Source organism: Pseudophryne corroboree, chromosome 1 (genome assembly GCF_028390025.1).
Source record: "Pseudophryne corroboree isolate aPseCor3 chromosome 1, aPseCor3.hap2, whole genome shotgun sequence".
NCBI lineage: Eukaryota > Metazoa > Chordata > Amphibia > Anura > Myobatrachidae > Pseudophryne > Pseudophryne corroboree.
The window spans coordinates 496,825,973-496,843,982 of record NC_086444.1 but is presented as its reverse complement, the minus strand read 5'-3'; the positions used below and the strand labels follow the sequence as shown (position 1 = coordinate 496,843,982).

The 18,010-nt window shown below is 47.6% G+C and overlaps 1 protein-coding gene across 12 annotated transcripts in view; it reads right to left on the bottom strand.

Annotated features, from left to right (window-relative positions):
* The window catches only part of PRUNE2 (prune homolog 2 with BCH domain), a 553,043-nt gene that overhangs the window by 149,848 nt on the left and 385,185 nt on the right, over window positions 1-18,010 (bottom strand). The gene's annotated exons all lie outside the window — the stretch shown is intronic.

Sequence of the window (18,010 nt, the reverse complement as noted above, 5' to 3'; positions counted from 1 at the left end):
CTTGGCCCCGCCCCGCTTCCGATCCTTTATTATTGGCTGCAGGATGCACTGCTCTCGGTGCCTCCGAAACTACTTTAAACCAGTTTTTACATTGTAAAAATTATTACAATAATATAAAGCATATACTTATGACACAAAATGTTTCATAAGTATTTTTGTATTATTGGGGGGCAATTCTGAGTTGATCGCAGCAGGAACTTTGTTAGCAGTTGGGCAAAACCATGTGCACTGCAGGGGGGGGCACATATAACGTGCAGAGAGAGTTAGATTTGGGTGTGGTGTGTTCAATCTGCAATCTAAATTGCAGTGTAAAAATAAAGCAGCCAGTATTTACCCTGCACAGAAACAAAATAACCCACCCAAATCTAACTCTCTCTGCACATGTTATATCTGCCTCCCCTGCAGTGCGCATGGTTTTGCCCAACTGCTAACAAAATTCCTGCTGCGATCAACTCAGAATTACCCCCCTTGTAATCATTAATGACAGGGGAGGCACTGCGCGTCCCTGGCTCACATGTCATTCTGGGGCATGATTTCAGGAGTGATGACAGACTGAAACATCATATTTACGAACAATGAAAATGCAAACATTTAAAGATCACTGAAGAAAAACAAATGGTACTAATAGTTTATTGAACCACAGGCAATTTGACATATTGCTACATAATATTGCCCTGCAGTTTTGTCTCAAGAGTTACAGTATTGTAGCTTTGTATAGTATACCATAGGGCCTAATTCAAGATGTGCGTCATGTTTACGTACATCTCCAATGTTTTTAGATCTGAGCATGCAAAGTAGCTGCACTGCACACGTGCAGATCCGGGGCTGCAATGTTGCTCCCAGTACATCACGCACCACAGCATAAGCGACACACTGTTCGGGTTTGGGGGCGGCATCAGGCAGCATTACAGAAAACCTGGCCTGTCAGACCCACATTCTCTGTGTGATGCATACTTGCCTACCCTCCTGGAATGGCCGGGAGGCTCCTGAAAATCAGGTGGCCTTCCCGGCCGCCCGGAAGGATGGGCAAGCCTCCCGTTTTCCTTGTCAGGACCTCCACTCCCCCCCTCTGCCACCCACATCAGAGAACAAGTGGGCGGCCGTGGGGATACGAAGACGCGATTCGCGCTGAATCGCGTAATTATAGTTCCGCCCCTCGCTATACAGTCTAGTTTATCGGCACTGTATAGCGGGGGCAGAGCCACGATGACGCAATTGTGATTTTCCCCAGACTGCCCACTTCCCTGTCGTCACACCCCTCGGACGGCCCATCATGCCGCCGGCCACACCCCCATGCACCTACAACGTTGCCTCCTCCCAGAGGAGGGGGCAGCAAGGTAGGCAAGTATGGTGTGATGAAGCTGGCTCCAGCAGTGTGAAGTTTGCGCCCATTCTGAGTCAGCTGAGGATTACTCAGATGACTGATGTTCGTGCAGATGATCCGATGCTACATCGGAGGCAGCAGCAGGTCGGAGAAGCCATTGCCAGACGTCTGTTTAGACAAGACGCCTCCTGTGGTATTAGCATAATATGGCACAGCTGCTGCTTAGAAACACACAACAGCTATGTGATCAGCATACAGCTCTGACTAAGTCCCATAGTTATTAAAGTCACTTGGCTAATCATTCGGAACCTTTTGTTACGTTAAATAGAACAAATACCTCTAGCAGCTAATAATTGGCTAGTTTATCCATTAAACAATATTTTAAGTCCAAAATAGTGAATGAAAATGTGGCTATGTAAACATTAAAAAGTTTTAATAAAAAATGAGGTACAAGTGACCATACAGATTAGTGGTACAAAAGTTCACTGACTCACAAATCAGCAATCGTGCGCAAGAAAGAGATGAACAAGTATAAACTGGAGGAGTTAGCAAGAATTTCCAAAGCTATGTTGAATATTTTAGTGTGCAAAGGAACAAATAACAAGTATACTTTTTATATCCTCCGGGAGATGAGACAATGCCAGTAACAGCAAATGCTTACCAAACAATGTGAAGGGACACATTTAATATAATAGAACACTGCAAGGCATTTAGCATTATTCCTACATGATTACAATCTGTATTACTATTTGGCAAATCCAGTAAGTAAAAATTAAATCCAGGGTGAGAGCCAAGCAGCAGACAAACTTAGAGAGGGCATAACCAGAGCCGTCCCTAACCACTTTGATGCCCTAGGAAAGATTTTGGTTGGTGCTTCCTAGCAGATCATCCCACCACCTTCATTACAGCGTCCCTGGTGCAATGCACCAGCTGCACTGTCGCTAGTTCAGCCTCTGACCCAGCACCGATCTCCCAGCACATCACCTATCACCCAGTATCATAGATCGTCACCACCATGGGGTATATTTACTAAGCTCCCGATTTTGACCGATTTGGTGTTTTTTGATCAAAGTGTCATCTCGGGAATTTACTAAACTAAAATCTCGGCAGTGATGAGGCCATTCGTATTTTTTTGGTAGTCAAAGAAAAAAAATACGAATGAATACACCATCGGTCAAACGCGGCTGTTTAGGTATACAACTCGGTAATTTACTAAAAATTGTATTTCACAAACACTGCCAGCAATAGCCAAACACTGCCGTGAAAAAATACAATTCGTAAAAAAAAAAGCAGTTTTAAAACAGACCTGCTTTTTTTTACCATGTTCTGATAGTCATGCACGGATCCATGAGATCCGTGCATGTTTATCAGTGGGAAGGGGTGGGAAAATGTTAAAAATAAAAAATAAAAATGCGTTGGGTCCCCCCTCCTAAGCAAAACCAGCCTCGGGCTCTTTGAGCCGGTCCTGGTTGAAAAAATATGGGGAAAAAAATGACTGGGGTTCCCCCATATTTAAACAACCAGCACCGGGCTCTGCGTCCGGTCCTGGTGCAAAAAATACGGGGGACAAAAAGCGTAGGGGTCCCCCGTATTTTTAACACCAGCACCGGGCTCCACTAGTCAGAGAGATAATGCCACAGCCGGGGGACACTTTTATATCGGTCCCTGCGGCCCTGGCATTAAATTACTAACTAGTCACCACTGGCCGGGGTACCCTGGAGGAGTGGGGACCCCTTAAACCAAGGGGTCCCCCCCCTCCAGCCACCCAAGGGCCAGGGGTGAAGCCCGAGGCTGTCCCCCCCATCCAAGGGCGGCGGATGGGGGGCTGATAGCCATGTGTAAAAATAAGAATATTGTATTTTGTAGCAGTACTACAAGTCCGAGCAAGCCTCCCCCGCAAGCTGGTACTTGGAGAACCACAAGTACCAGCATGCGGTGGAAAAATGGGCCCACTGGTACCTGTAGTACTACTACAAAGAAAATACCCAAATAAAAACAGAACTCACATACCTTGAAAGTAAAACTTTATTACATACATGCACACCTACATTCACACATACTTACCTATGTTCACACGTGGTTCGGTCCACTTCTCCAAGTAGAATCCATGGGGTACCTGAAAATAAAATTATACTCACAAAAATCCAGTGTAAATCGGTCCTCTTCTGAGCTTGTAATCCACGTACTTGGCAAAAAAACAAACCGAAAAACAAAAACTGAAAGGGGTCCCATGTTTACACATGGGACCCCTTTCCCCGACTGCGAGACCCCCCGTGACTCCTATCACAGAGGGTCCCTTCAGCCAATCAGGGAGCGGCAACGTCGTGGCACTCTCCTGATTGCCTGTGCGCTCCTGAGCTGACAGGCAGGCTGCGCATTGAAGATACAATGTAGCGCATAGGCGCTACATTGTATCCAATGGTGGGAACTTTGCGGTCAGCGGTTGACCGCGAGTAACCTCACCGCTGACCGCAAAGTTCCCACCATTGGATACACTGTAGCGCCTATGCGCTACATTGTATCTCTGCTGTGCGCAGCCTGACTGACAGCTCAGGAGCGCACAGCCAATCAGGAGAGTGCCACGACGTGGCGCTCCCTGATTGGCTGAAGGGACCCTCTTTGACAGGAGTCACGGGGGGTCCCGGCAGTTGGGGAAAGGGGTCCCATGTGTAAACATGGGGCCCCTTTCAGTGCGTGGTTCGGGTTTTTCGGTTTGTTTTTCTGCCAAGTACGTGGATCACAAGCTCAGAAGAGGACCGATCTACACTGGATTGTGTGAGTATAATTTTATTCACAGGTACCCCGTGGATTCTACATGGAGAAGTGGACCGACCCTCGTGTGAACATAGGTAAGTATGTATGTATGTAGGTTTGCATGTATGTAATAAAGTTTTACTATCACGGTGTGTGTGTTCTGTGTTTTGTTGGGTATTTTATTTGTAGTAGTACTACAGGTACCAGCGGGCCCGTTTTTCCACCGCATGCTGGTACTTGTGGTTCTCCAAGTACCAGCTTGTGGGAGAGGCTTGCTGGGACTTGTAGTACTGCTACAAAAAACAATAATCTTTTTTTTTACACTTGGCTATCAGCCCCCCATCCGCCGCCCTTGGATGGGGGGGACAGCCTCGGGCTTCACCCCTGGCCCTTGGGTGGCTGGAGTGGGGGGACCCCTTGATTTAAGGGGTCCCCACTCCTCCAGGGTACCCCGGCCAGGGGTGACTAGTTAGTGATTTAATGCCAGGGCTGCAGGGACCTATATAAAAGTGTCCCCCGGCTGTGGCATTATCTCTCTGACTAGTGGAGCCCGATGCTGGTGTTAAAAATACGGGGGACCCCTACGCTTTTTCCCCCGTATTTTTGGCACCAGGACCAGGCACAGAGCCCGGTGCTGGTTGATCAAATATGGGGGAACCCCTGTCAATTTTTCCCCCATATTTTTTCAACCAGGACCGGCTCAAAGAGCCCGAGGCTGGTTTTGCTTAGGAGGGGGGACCCCACGCATTTTTTTTCTAGATTTTTAACACTTTAATTTTTTTTTTAAAGGTGCACAATGAAGCCCTGCACAGATCTCACAGATCCGGCCGAGATTCATTGTGTTAATGTTGGCAGTGTTTTACTATTCACTCCCGTAAAACACTGGCCGAAATTACGAATGACATCGACATTGGAAAAAACGAAAATGCAGAATACGACAGCTTAGTAAATGTGGCGTAAAAAATTCAAAAAGTTGCAAATTCACACATTCTATGTCATTCGTGTTTAATCTCCCTCCAAATCGACACTAATACGAATTTTAGTAAATATACCCCCATGACTCCACTAAAATCACCAGAAAAAGAGATAAGTGATGGAAGTGGTGAGAACTGGAAGAATAAGGGTAGGGCAAGAGGAAAAGTGTGAGGGGCACAATAGTAAAATTGTGCAAATGCAGAAGCTTGTGTGAGGGCAGATATAATAAAAGAAGAAAATGGAGAAAATGGTGGGGGCTCCCAAAAATCGGGCATTTTCGGAGTTTGATGAATGTCTCAATTTCTACATCCCCTGGGGAGTGTAGAGATTGTGACATTTTAAGGATGATGAATATGCCCCCAAGTCTTAAGTTCTAATAATTTATCTTTAACTGTAAATATCTCCTAAGCGTAACATAACACCTTTATCCACTCATCTCTTCAACTTAATAATTAACATAATAGAACTATTCAGACACTAGTCTATCTATGAATGTTAATTCTATATTGTTGACCACACTTTCAGAGCATCTGTGTAGTTCTGGGTATAACTTGATGCTCATCAGTGGGTCCAGATGCTAGGTACAATGGGGCAGATGTATTAACCTGGAGAAGGCATAAGGAAGTGATAAACCAGTGATAAGTGCAAGATGATAAATGCACCAGCCAGTCAGCTCCTAACTTTCAATTTGCATATTGGAGCTGATTGGCTGGTGTGTTTATCACCTTGCACTTATCACTGGTTTATCACTTCCTTATGCCCTCTCCAGGTTAATACATCTGCCCCAATAATATGTTGGTGACACGGTAATACAATGCTCTGAGTGTTAAGCTGAATACACACTACAGTATATGTTCTCTGGATCTAATTCAGTGTTCACCTACTGCATAATACTGTGCCACTTCTCTTGTTATTTATGCTGAGATGCATAACACAATTTGATGATAGTCTATATTCTTGTTTACAATGTATTATTTAAAATATGAATAATATTGAGGATGTAATATTGGGCCTAAATCAGTCCTGATCGCTGCTGTTCATTTTCGCAAAGCGGGCGATCAGGTCTGAACTGCAATGCGCAGACACACACCAGAGATGCGATCGGCATCTCTGCCGAGCGATCGTCTCTGCCTGATTTACAGGCAGAGGCGTTCGTTGGGGTGGACGGGGCAGTCCGGCTGCATTGGGCCGCCGTTTAGGGGGCGCAGTCCAGGAAACACAGGCGCTGCGACCCGGAGAGCGACTGGTAGCTCCCTGCCAGCGCGCAGGAGCTGCACTGGTTGGGATCTACTCTTCAGGTACAAAAGCATCGCCACTATGCAATGCTTTTGTACCTGTGCGGCGGGGGAAGGGCCAGACATGCGGGGCGGACTAGCCCTGTGCTGGGCGTCCCCCCGCATGTCCGGGTGGCTGACCGTAGCCGTGCAAAATTTTGCACGGCTATGATCAGGTCTGAATTAGGCCCATTGTTGGTATAGGTGGAAGTAGGGTAAGCTCTAAAAAGGGGTGGATGGTTCTCAGAGGGCAGTTATGTTGACAGTTGGAGGAAGTCTGATCATGCATTGTAGGACATTGTGTAGATGGGAAGAGTACGGGAGTTTTCTAGGTGGGTATGAGGAGTGGTAATTAGAAAGTAGCTGAAGTGCAGATCTAAGAAGGATGTCAGAAATTATTTTGAGATGAAGCTTGAGTTTTAATACCTGTATTAACTTGCTCCTAGCTGCATCTGTCTTATACTGCATGTTCGTGCACTAATATTAACTATGTGTTGTTTTATATCCTGCTGTTCTACCTTGTAAATAAACCAATCCTTGGTTAAGTTATTAATTGAGTGGACTGACCAGAGCCCGCCTTAGGTATAGGCAAACTAGGCAAATGCCTAGGGCATTTGGTATGCTTAGGGGCACCAGCAGCTTCTGCTGATTAAAATGATATGCGGCATGCCTATGTTCTGTGTGTGACTGCGACTGTATCTGCATACGAAATGCTACGTTGCAGTGTATTCCTGGAAATCACTGTAATGTAGCATTTCATATACAGATACAGCAGCAGTCGCACACAGAATATAGGCATGCCGCATATCATTTTAATCAGCAGAAGCTGCTTGTGCGTCCTAGCCACATAATAATGCAAATAAGATGCATTTTCCTAAACAAAAGGCGCCCGACGTTAGCAGAGCTGCCATCTGACTCACGCCAGGCATCTCCTGCAGAACTAGCGGCGGTGCTAGGGGGCACCAGCCAATATCTTGCCTAGGATATCATATTGGTTAGGGCCGGCTCTGGGACTGACCATCATCAGACATTGCTAAACATAGGTTCTGCCAGTCTGGACATTGGGGTGAGTTGTTCAGCTTTTTATTTGTGGGACTTTCACATATCGTTTCTCTTACACTCACTGTACCCATACCTCCCAACTGTCCCATTTTTGGTGGGACAGTCCCGTTTTTGACGGTCTGTCATGCTGTCCCACACACAGGTTGTAGCGTCCTGTGGTGGTGGTGATGGTGGGGCAGTTGGGAGATCTCCCCGTCTCTCGCTGTTCTGAGCAGAGCAGTGGTGAACAGATGCTGTGCGCATGAGAGACAGGGGGCATGGCCAGCAGCTCACTGAGCTCTGGTCATGCCCCCATTGTGATTAAAACGGGGGCATGGCTTGCGATTGCTTGGCTTGCCATGAGGCCACACCCCTAGCCAGAATCCACGCCCCCTAATTTCAGGCACGCACCTTAGGCACGCAAAGATGTCCCACTTATCGGCGCACAAATAAGTTAGGCGGTATATTGTACCTATTGTTACTGCGGTACCCAGGGTCAAAGTCTCCCACAGGGGTACAGGGGAAACCCTTGGTGGGCCCCGCTGCTAGAGGACACTTCCCCTTATCTAGGGATCAGGTTCCAGACTGTGCACTTGATTTATACATTATGCATGTTACCATATACTGCACAGAGCTATGGTGTATTTTCTATAGAGCATTGCTGTTATTAATATAGTCAATTATTATGCATAGACTAGCAGAATATACTATATATATATATATATATATATATATATATATAAAAATTTATTTTTTGTTTTTTTCAAAGGACCCAGACCATGCACTCTCTAACTGTAAAGCAAGCCTCTATGGTGGCTGGCCACATCCATAATATTCAGAGGCCCCTACCACTGAATTTCCCTGGTGGGCCTTTCATGCCCCAGTCTGACACCGGTGGTACCTTCAAGCGCTTCTTTTATTTATAATGTTTGCACTCTAACTAACTATAACTGTTTGTGTGTGCTACCACCTATTGCCACTTTACTTTTTGACGTTTACACATACTTGATGAGAGCTCCCCATTACCTTGCTAACTGGCTTGTCTCAGAATTTAATCTTTAGTATATAGGGGGTCATTCCGAGTTGTTCGCTCGGTAAAAATCTTCGCATCGCAGCGATTTTCCGCTTAATGCGCATGCGCAATGTCCGCACTGCGACTGCGCCAAGTAAATTTGCTATGCACTTAGGAATTTTACTCACGGCATTTTCATCGTTCTGGCAATCGTAATGTGATTGACAGGAAATGGGTGTTACTGGGCGGAAACAGGCCGTTTTATGGGCGTGTGGGAAAAAACGCTACCGTTTCCGGAAAAAACGCAGGAGTGGCCGGAGAAACGGGGGAGTGTTTGGGCGAACGCTGGGTGTGTTTGTGACGTCAAACCAGGAACGACAAACAGTGAAATGATCGCAGATGCCGAGTAAGTCTGAAGCTACTCAGAAACTGCTACGAGGTGTGTAATCGCAATATTGCGAATACATCGTTCGCAATTTTAAGATGCTAAGATTCACTCCCAGTAGGCGGCGGCTTAGCATGAGCAAATCTGCTAAAATTCACTTGCGAGCGAACAACTCGGAATGACCCCCATAATTGCTTTAGTTTGTTGCCACCTAGTGGTACTTTATTTTGTGACATCTGTACTTACCTGTCGATACCTTATCATTTTTATACACTGCACTGCTAGGTGGATTTGAATTTACCTCTTCTATAATTTTCGCAGCATTCTTTGTGTTAGGATTCTGCATGCTAATTCTATTCTCCAGATCAGCGGTGGCCATCTCACAGCTCTTGTGCTCAATGCAGCTGCTGGAGCTGGATAGAACACACACCTTTTGATGCGGCTCCTGGAGCTGGATAGAACATAGCCCTATAGGTCCTTCCCCAGTAGATTCCCTTTCAAGGTAGGCTACTCTGACGGACCTCACCTCCAGATCTGTCTGTCACCTCCTCCTCTTCACCACACACTAATGCCAGCTCCTCTGAGCCTCACAACCGGCATCACCTCCAGTCACACCTTGGTGTTGTCTTAAGGGCCATCTGACGGCACTGCTGCCTTCTTTTACTGTGGTGCTGGCTCCAGTACTGGCTGAGCTGCAGCCCCAGGGCTGCTGTAGGGTCTGCCAGCAGCTTTATTAATTTAAACAAGCTGGGGCTTGCTGTTGCCTCTCCACTGGACTTGGACTGTCCCAGCCGATTCTCGCTAGATAGCAGGTAGCCAGCTCCTCTCACTGGGTTACCTCAGATATTCCTTTTTCTACATACTTCCCTCAATTTTATAAGCGTTCCTCCCTGCAAGACTCTTCTGCCTCTGTCTCAAGCCCCTTTCTTCACACCTCAGGCTCAGGCATATGGGCCTTGAGAATAAGATCTATAAAAAGCTTGTAGTTAGCCTCCTACTAATATTCATGTTAAGAGCCACTCATCACTCTGGGACACTGTTTAACAGTTAACCTTTTCAGTCAAGTTCTCTCTCTCCCTTTGCCCTTACAAAAGTATTTTCTCTAACGTCCTAGTGGATGCTGGGGACTCCGTCAGGACCATGGGGAATAGCGGGCTCCGCAGGAGACAGGGCACATCTAAAAAGCCTTTTAGGTCACATGGTGTGTACTGGCTCCTCCCCCCATGACCCTCCTCCAAGCCTCAGTTAGGTTTTTGTGCCCGTCCGAGAGGGTGCAATCTAGGTGGCTCTCTTAAAGAGCTAGTTAGAAAAGTTTTTTTTTAGGTTTCTAATCAGTGTCTCCTGCTGGCGACAGGAGCACTGCAACGAGGGACTTAGGGGAGAGACTTGCAACTCACCTGCCTGCAGGAGGATTGAAGTCTTAGGCTACTGGACACTGAGCTCCAGAGGGAGTCGGAACACAGGTCAGCCTGGGGTTCGTCCCGGAGCCGCGCCGCCGATCCCCCTTACAGACGCTGAAGAACGGCAGAACGGAGGTCCGGAAACAGGCGGCAGAAGACTTCAGTCTTCATAGAGGTAGCGCACAGCACTGCAGCTGTGCGCCATTGTTGCTACACGGCTCACGGATCTCGGTCACGGAGGGTGCAGGGCGCTGCTGGGGGCGCCCTGGGCAGCAATATAGAGTACCTTAGAGGCAAATAAATACATCACATATAGCCATTAAGGCTATATGTATGTATTTAACCCAGGCCAGTTTATTAGAAAAACCGGGAGAAAAACCCGCCAAAAAAGGGGCGGAGCTTATTCTCCTCAGCACTCGGCGCCATTTTCCTGCACGGCTCCGCTGGTGAGGAAGGCTCCCACGACTCTCCCCTGCACTGCACTACAGAAACAGGGTAACAAAGAGAGGGGGGGCATAAATTGGCGATATAATTATATATTGAGAGCGCATATATAGAAACAACACCTTCTAGGGTTGTTATATACAGTATAGCGCTTTTGGTGTGTGCTGGCAAACTCTCCCTCTGTCTCCCCAAAGGGCTAGGAGGGTCCTGTCTTCGATAGAGCATTCACTGTGTGGCTGCTGTGTGTGTCGGTACGTGTGTGTCGACATGTATGAGGACGAAGTTGGTGTGGAGGCAGAGCAATTGCCGATGATGGTAATGTCACCCCCTAGGGAGTCGACACCGGAATGGATGGCTTTGGTTATGGAATTACGTGATAATGTCAGCACATTACAAAAGTCAGTTGACGAAATGAGACGCCCGGCAAACCAGTTAGTACCGGTTCAGGCATCTCAGACACCGTCAGGGGCTGTAAAACGTCCCTTACCTCAGTCAGTCGACACGGGTACCGACACAGATGAATCTAGTGTCGACGGTGAGGAAGTAAACGTATTTTCCAATAGGGCCACACGTTATATGATCACGGCAATGAAGGAGGCTTTGCAGCTCTCTGATACTACTGGTACCTCAAAAAGGGGTATTATGTGGGGGGGGAAAAAAAAAACTGCCTGTATTTTTCCCAGAATCAGAGGAATTGAATGATGTGTGTGATGAAGCGTGGGTTACCCCCGATAGAAAATTGCCAATTTCAAAGAAGTTATTGGCATTATACCCTTTCCCACCAGAGGTTAGGGCGCGCTGGGAAACACCCCCTAGGGTGGATAAGGCGCTCACACGTTTATCAAAGCAAGTGGCGTTGCCGTCTCCTGATACGGCCGCCCTCAAGGATCCAGCAGATAGGAGGCTGGAAACTACACTGAAGAGTATATACACGCATACTGGTGTTATACTGCGACCGGCAATAGCCTCAGCCTGGATGTGCAGTGCTGGGGTAGTGTGGTTGGATTCTCTGACTGAAAATATTGATACCCTGGATAGGGACAGTATTTTATTGACTCTAGAGCAATTAAAGGATGCTTTTCTTTATATGCGAGATGCTCAGAGAGATGTTTGTACTCTAGCATCAAGAGTAAGCGCAATGTCCATATCTGCCAGAAGAAGTTTATGGACGCGACAGTGGTCAGGTGATGCGGATTCCAAGAGGCATATGGAAGTATTGCCATACAAGGGAGAGGAATTGTTTGGGGTCGGTCTTTCGGACTTGGTGGCCACGGCAACTGCCGGCAAATCCACTTTTTTACCTCAGACTCCTTCCCAACAGAAAAAGACACCGTCTTTTCAGCCGCAGTCCTTTCGCTCCTATAAAAAGCGACCAAAAGGACAGTCTTATCTGCCGCGAGGCAGAGGAAAGGGTAAGAAAGGGCAGCAAGCAGCCCCTACCCAGGAACAGAAGCCCGCCCCGGTTTCTACAAAGCCATCAGCATGACGCTGGGGCTGTACAAGTGGACTTAGGAACGGTGGGGGGTCGGCTCAAAAATTTCAGCAATCAATGGGATCACTCACAAGTAGACCCGTGGGTCCTGCAGATAATATCTCAGGGGTACATGCTGGAGTTCGAAAGGTCTCCTCCTCGCCGGTTCCTAAAGTCTGCTTTACCAACGTCTCCCTCAGAAAGGACGTTGGTTTTGGAAGCCATTCACAAGCTGTATTCTCAGCAGGTGATAGTCAAGGTACCCCTCCTACAACAGGGAAAGGGGTATTATTCCACACTATTTGTGGTACCGAAACCGGACGGTTCGGTAAGACCTATTCTAAATCTGAAATCCTTGAACCTGTATATACAGAAATTCAAGTTCAAGATGGAGTCACTCAGAGCAGTGATAGCAAACCTGGAAGAGGGGGACTTCATGGTGTCCTTGGACATAAAAGATGCTTATCTACATGTCCCAATTTACCCTTCACACCAAGGGTATCTCAGGTTCGTGATACAAGACTGTCATTATCAGTTTCAAACGCTGCCGTTTGGTTTGTCCACGGCTCCTCGGGTCTTTACCAAGGTAATGACCGAAATGATGGTTCTTCTACGAAGAAAAGGCGTATTAATTATCCCGTACTTGGACGATCTCCTAATAAGGGCAAAGTCCAGAGAACAGCTGGAAGCCAGTGTGGCACTATCACAAGTAGTGCTTCGGCAACATGGGTGGATTCTAAATCTTCCAAAATCTCAATTGACTCCGACAACACATCTGTTGTTTTTGGGCATGATTCTGGACACGGTTCAGAAAAAGGTATTTCTCCCAGAGGAGAAGGCAAAGGAGCTATCCGAACTTGTCAGGAACCTCCTAAAACCAGGAACTGTGTCAGTACATCAATGCACGAGAGTCCTGGGAAAAATGGTGGCTTCGTACGAAGCGATTCCTTTCGGCAGATTCCATGCACGGACATTCCAGTGGGATCTACTGGACAAATGGTCCGGATCGCATCTGCACATGCATCAGAGGATAACATTGTCACCAAGAACAAGATTGTCTCTCCTGTGGTGGTTACAGACGGCCCATCTGTTAGTGGGCCGCAGATTCGGCATACAGGACTGGGTCCTGGTGACTACGGATGCCAGCCTACGAGGTTGGGGAGCAGTCACAAAGGGAAGAAACTTCCAGGGTGTGTGGTCAAACCTGAAAAAGTCTCTTCACATAAATATACTGGAGCTAAGAGCGATATACAATGCCCTAAGCCAAGCAAGACCTCTGCTTCAGGATCAGCCGGTGCTGATCCAGTCCGACAACATCACGGCAGTCGCCCACGTCAACCGACAAGGCGGCACGAGAAGCAGAAGTGCAATGACGGAAACTGCACGGATTCTGCGCTGGGCGGAGAATCATGTCGTAGCACTGTCAGCAGTGTTCATCCCGGGAGTGGAAAACTGGGAAGCAGACTTCCTCAGCAGACACGACCTTCACCCGGGAGAGTGGGGACTTCATCCAGAAGTTTTCAACATGATGGTGAACCGTTGGGAAAAACCAAAGGTGGACATGATGGCGTCTCGCCTCAACAAAAAGTTGGACAGGTATTGCGCCAGGTCAAGAGACCCACAGGCAATAGCTGTGGACGCTCTGGTAACACCATGGGTGTACCAGTCAGTATATGTGTTCCCTCCTCTGCCTCTCATACCAAAGGTACTGAGAATTATACGGAAAAGAGGAGTAAGAACAATACTGGTAGCTCCGGACTGGCCAAGAAGAACTTGGTATCCAGAACTTCAAGAGATGCTCACGGAGGTTCCGTGGCCTCTACCTTCTAAGAAGGGACCTGCTTCAACAGGGACCTTGTATGTTCCAAGACTTACCGCGACTGCGTTTGACGGCATGGCGGTTGAACGCCGGATTCTAAAAGAAAAGGGCATTCCTGAGGAAGTTATTCCGACTTTAATTAAAGCCAGGAAAGATGTGACCGCACAACATTATCACCGTATTTGGAGAAAATATGTTGCGTGGTGTGAGGCCAAGAAGGCTCCAACGGAAGAATTTCAATTGGGTCGATTCTTACATTTCCTGCAAGCAGGATTGTCTATGGGCCTAAAATTGGGGTCCATTAAAGTTCAAATTTCGGCCTTATCAATTTTCTTCCAGAAAGAATTGGCGTCAGTGCCTGAAGTACAGACTTTTGTAAAAGGTGTACTACATATACAACCCCCAATAGTGCCTCCAGTGGCACCGTGGGATTTGAACGTGGTTCTAAATTTTCTCAAATCTCATTGGTTTGAGCCTTTAAAATCGGTAGATTTAAAATACCTTACATGGAAGGTAACCATGCTATTGGCCCTGGCTTCAGCCAGGAGAGTTTCAGAATTGGCGGCTTTGTCGTACAAAAGCCCATATCTGATTTTCCATTCGGACAGGGCAGAATTGCGGACACGTCCTCAATTTCTCCCTAAGGTGGTTTCGGCTTTTCACTTGAACCAGCCTATTGTGGTGCCTGCGGCGACTAGCGACTTGGAGGACTCCAAGTTACTGGACGTTGTCAGAGCATTGAAAATATATATTTCAAGGACAGCTGGAGTCAGAAAATCTGACTCGTTGTTTATATTGTATGCACCCAACAAGATGGGTGCTCCTGCGTCTAAACAGACGATTGCACGTTGGATATGTAGCACAATCCAACTTGCACATTCTGTGGCAGGCCTGCCACAGCCTAAATCTGTAAAGGCCCACTCCACAAGGAAAGTGGGCTCATCCTGGGCGGCTGCCCGAGGGGTCTCGGCATTACAACTTTGCCGAGCAGCTACGTGGTCAGGGGAGAACACGTTTGTAAAATTTTACAAATTTGATACTCTGGCTAAGGAGGACCTGGAGTTCTCTCATTCGGTGCTGCAGAGTCATCCGCACTCTCCCGCCCGTTTGGGAGCTTTGGTATAATCCCCATGGTCCTGACGGAGTCCCCAGCATCCACTAGGACGTTAGAGAAAATAAGATTTTACTTACCGATAAATCTATTTCTCGTAGTCCGTAGTGGATGCTGAGCGCCCATCCCAAGTGCGGATTGTCTGCAATGTTTGTACATAGTTATTGTTACAAAAATCGGGTTATTACTATTGTTGTGAGCCATCTTTTTAGAGGCTACTTCGTTTTGTTATCATACTGTTAACTGGGTTCAGATCACAAGTTGTACGGTGTGATTGGTGTGGCTGGTATGAGTCTTACCCGGGATTCAAGATCCTTCCTTATTGTGTACGCTCGTCCGGGCACAGTACCTAACTGAGGCTTGGAGGAGGGTCATGGGGGGAGGAGCCAGTACACACCATGTGACCTAAAAGGCTTTTTAGATGTGCCCTGTCTCCTGCGGAGCCCGCTATTCCCCATGGTCCTGACGGAGTCCCCAGCATCCACTACGGACTACGAGAAATAGATTTATCGGTAAGTAAAATCTTATTTTTTTTGTCCCTTAATAGTTTTTATTTTGTTCCCTAAACACTGACTTAAGAACGAAATACACAGGACCATCTTAACAGCAGTGTATGCCCCTGGGCAAAACAGTGCAGTGGGTCCTCTACTCATCCTCCAGCGGTAGGGGTGGGGGCGGGCTATCAGCGTCAGAACCGTCTTAACAGCAGTGTATGCCCTTGGGCACAGCAATGCACTGGGGCCCTTACTCATCCTCCAGCGGTAGGGGTGGGGGGTGCTATCAGTGGTAACGTTGATGTCCCGCGGGTGGTAAGGGGTGTTCTATCTTCCACTCAGCATGTAGGACCTGGAGCAGTAATTTCTGCTAATTACTCCTTTACTGCACAGATGGGGCAGGAGGGAGAACACTATTGCATTTGGCTGAATGAAGGGGCCAGGGTACAAGAATTCCAGGGTGGTAGAGGGTGTTTAATATGTAGGGAAGGGGTGGATAGTGGAGTGGGTTTAATATTCATAATTTTCTGGTGGGAGGGCAGCTTGCTTGACTGCAGATATCTGAAGTTCCTGGAAATAAATGTCTTAGCTTTGAATGGGATAAAAAAAACTAGAGTGTCCCACCTTTCAGGAGGTACTGGGGACACCTTTCAGGAGGTACTGGGGACACCTTTCAGGAGGTACTGGGGACTTGGGCATCAGAGTTCAGGAGCCAGAGCAATCCAGTAACGACAAAATAAAACTGCATATGATATTAGGCGTGTGGAGCTGGAGCAAGGACCAGCTGCTTGAAGGTTGATATCTCTGGTTCTGGGCATGTTAGCGACAAGCTGCCAATGTTCACCAAAGTGGGAGAGTCCCAGCTTATGGATCATACCCTCAGAAAAACTCTAAGTCAGACAGAACCCGAGATATCTGGCTTGGAAGAGCAATTAACAGGCTTGGATGGGGACCACTGGTTTGAAGTCGGATTTTTCCGGTTTCCCGGGGCCAATTTTCAAAAATCTGGTACCCCTGGAAAGAGGGGACCCTCGGCTATCATCTTAGGGCCCTTATACTCCTGGGCCCCTTGGGCAAGTGCCCATTGTGCCCATACGAAAAGATGGCCCTGATCAGCATCAGCTTTGATGTCCCGCGGACGGCAGGGGGTGTTCTATCTTCTGCTCAGCATGTAGGACCTAATTACTCCTTTACTGCACAGATGGTGGGAGATGGGGTGGGAGGGAGAACACTTAACTGTGGAAACTGGGGCATTAGGCTGAATGAAAGAGCCCCAGTACATGACTTCCAGGGTGGTAGGGGGTGTTTAAAAGGCAGGGGAGGGGTGGATAGTGGAGTGGGCTTAATATTCATCATTTTCCAGTGGGAGGGCAGCTTACTTGACTGCAGATATCTCCAGTTTCTAGAAACAGATTTCTTAGCTTTCAATGTGATAAAAAAAGAGAGAATCCCACCTTTCAGGAGGTACTGGGGAATGGGGGATCAGAGTTCAGGAGCCAGAGCAATCCACCAACAAAAATATAAAACTGCATACCAGGCGTGTGAAGCTGGAGCAGGGACCAGCTGCTGAAAAGCTGATATGTCTGGTCCTGGGTATAGTGGAGTATACCCTCAGAAAATCTCTAAGTCAGACAGAACCCGAGATATCTGACTGGGAAAAGCAATTAACAGGCTCGGATGGGGACCAGTGTTTTGAAGTCAGAAATCTCTGGTTCCCTGGGCCAATTTTCTAAAGCTATCAGCCTAGGGCCCTTATACTCCTGGGGCCCTGGAGCAATTGTCCAGTGAGCCCATACGAAAAGACGGCCCAGCATTTAAACATATATTTCTTACAAACAATGAAAATCATCTATAGCGCATAGAATGAGGCCAACTACCACTAAAAAGGGAATACAAATACTTTATTATGTGGATCTGACATTTACATTGCGTGGATTTGGCATACACTGGCTGACTGGATGGAAGGATTTGATAAGCACTCTCTGGGCGGGGGGGGGGGAATTGAGGAAGGGGGCCCCAAATTGTTGTCTTGCTTAGGGTCCCCATGAGGTCTTAATTTGCCTCTGATCAACGTTGTGTGGTGAAGGTCAGTCCGCACAATAAATAGCTTGACCAGGGTTTGCAGTGGCGTATCTATAATGGGTGCAGTGTGTGCGGTGTACACGGGCCCCTGGGTCCAGGCTGGGCCCATGCCGCACACACTGCACCCATTTCTTCTATACTTACCTTTCTAGTGTCCGTGTGTGGGCCCCCTCCTCTCCGTCCCATAGCCGGCAGCGCTGTTAACACTCTTGCATGCGCTGTAGACTCTGGCACTGTACCAGAGTCTCTAGCGCTCAGAGCGCTAACAAAGCTACAGCTACGGGACGGAGAGGAGGGGGTCCACACACGAAGACTGCACTCGGGTCCCCTCCTCTCTAGATACGTCGCTGTGGGTTTGGTTTATTAACCAGGTAGAACAGCAGGATGTGAGACTACACAGGGGTAATGCAGCACAATGCAGGAA